This window comes from Miniopterus natalensis, chromosome 19, assembly GCF_054644295.1.
Source record: "Miniopterus natalensis isolate mMinNat1 chromosome 19, mMinNat1.hap1, whole genome shotgun sequence".
Taxonomy (NCBI): domain Eukaryota; kingdom Metazoa; phylum Chordata; class Mammalia; order Chiroptera; family Miniopteridae; genus Miniopterus; species Miniopterus natalensis.
Genome location: NC_142099.1, coordinates 36,830,918 through 36,833,286, shown reverse-complemented (window position 1 = coordinate 36,833,286; position 2,369 = coordinate 36,830,918).

The window sequence follows — 2,369 nt, the reverse complement described above, 5'->3', positions numbered from 1 at the left end:
TCGTGCAGAAAGCCACGTCAGCCACCTCGACCTGCCCTTGTTACAATCACATCTTTGTGACAAAGTGCGCTGCTGAGACAGTGACCTGGCAGTTATCGCACTGACTAGTCCTTAGCATGATTCTAAGCATTTCCTATGTTTTAACTCATTTAATCCTTACAACGCTACGGGGCAAATTCTTATCCCCCTCTTACAGATGGAGACACTGAGGAGCAAATTGGTCAAGTACGCTGACCAAGGTCACAGCTGGACCCAGGAAGTGGGTTTCAGCGCTGATCATTAAGCCTCTGCTATCCTCTGCCTTACTAGTCTGCGTTTTTGCTGCATTGCGGTGGACATTTGAGAACTGGATCGCAATGGGGATTACCTATGTGTTTTGGAGGGAGCCAGGGTCCATCCATTCGTCCACGTATTTACTGAACTTGAACCAGGCATGGAGCATAGAACATTGACCAAGACAGAATGGAATGTGGTCTCATTAAGTTTAATGTTTTGTGGGAGGCTTAAGAAAGTCAAGGGGCAGTTATAACGTAATGTTCACAGTGACAGGGACAGCACAGCCACGAGGTGCATGTGGGATGTGAGTCTCTCCCGGGTGGCCTCAGGCAGGACAACACTCCACATCCACAGAGCACGTCTTCCTGTGTGTCTCCTTGTCAGAGGGGAGAAAGATTTCCTCTCTGGACCCGTGGGCCAGAATTTCCTCACTTATCCTTCCCTAAACCAGTTTTTGGGAAGGGGAATGGTATCTCTACAATCGGCTTAGGCTAGTCTGGATTTGCCTCTTTACTGAGGCTAAAGAAAACCCTGACACCAGGGTCTGGTTGTCACTCCCCATTGGGGGTAGGACCCAGGCATCGATCCCTGGGTCATTCTAATTCACAGCAGAATTGAGACATGCTCAGGTGCTCTGCGCAATACACTTTTTGGGCTGGAAAAGGTTTGAATTTTCTTGTAGCTATGCCTAATTTCACTCCTGAACCTGGCATATGCCTCAGAAGCAGAAGGATGTCTCTGAGCCATCCCCTTTGGTGTTTTCATCAACACTATTCCTTATTCTGGCGACTGACCAGTATTCTTCTTCAGGCCCTCCCCACCTCCAGCCCATCTTAGGAAACCCCTGGCTGGCCCATCTCTCAGCTGAAGACACCAGCCCCTTCCGCACGGTACCTAGCTGAGTACAGTCTCCCCTTTCTTTCTTTTTCTTTCTTTCTTCCTTTCTTTCTTTCTTTCTTTCTTTCTTTCTTTCTTTCTTTCTTTCTTTCTTTCTTTCTTTCTTTCTTTCTTCTTTCTTTTTCTTTCTTATTAAAACTCTTCTCTGAAATTATGAAAATATATTCATAATTTTCCAACCACTGAAACAACACAAAGGTATTTGTACAAAGAAAGATTTGAGTAATCTGTCCTTCCTGTCTCCATTCTCCATGGTCCCAGAAGACTGGGCTCTCTCTGCCTGCTGTCTCTATTGGTCACCAGCGTCATCAGGCCCTGGTCCATCCTGTGGGTCTCTAGGGGTGGGGGTGAGAGGAACAGGTGATAAAGGGGCTGGGTGGGGGAGGGTCAGTCTGGAATCAAAGAAACGGAGAGCTTAATTCTTACTCCAGCACCTTTTTTATTTTTTTTAAACTTTTTAGTTTGGAATAATTTTAAACTTTGAGAAAAGTTGTAAGATTTGTACAAGGAAGTCCCACGTGCCCTTCACCCAGGATTCCTTAGTTTTGCCAATTACGGCAACGATTTCTCTTTTTTCCAGGTTTATTGAGGTGTAGCTGACAAACTTGTAAGATACAATGCACACTGTGAGGGTTTGATAGATGCCTATATAATAATTCCTTTGGTATAACTTAGAGTTGAGGAACCAGCCCAGACCACGCATGGAACCCAGTCATCACTTGGCTCTGGCCGCTAACCTACAACCCTTCCCCAGCCTGTCTTAACCTTTCTGACATCGTCGCTTTTGGAGATTACAGACCAGTCACTCTGAGGAATGGCTTCCTACGTGGCTTGCTCCGTGTTTCCTCATGATCAGGTTCAGGTTGCGCGCTTTTGGCCAGGATATCACAGAAGCATCTTTCACTCCCAGTTCTTTTTTTGTTTTTAATTCTCATCTGAGGATATTTTTTTCCATTGCTTTTTTCAGAGAGAGTGGAAGGGGGGAGAGAGAGAGAGAAGGAGAGAGAGAGGGAAACATCCACGTGAGAGAGGCACACCGAGTGATTGCGTCTTGCATGCGCCCGGACCGAACCGCATGGTGGGGAGCCTGCAACCGAGGTACATGCCCTTGGCTGGAATCGAACCCTGGACCCTTCAGTCGTGGGGTGATTCTCTAACCACTGAGCAACCGGCTAGGGTTCACTCCCTTTTCTTAC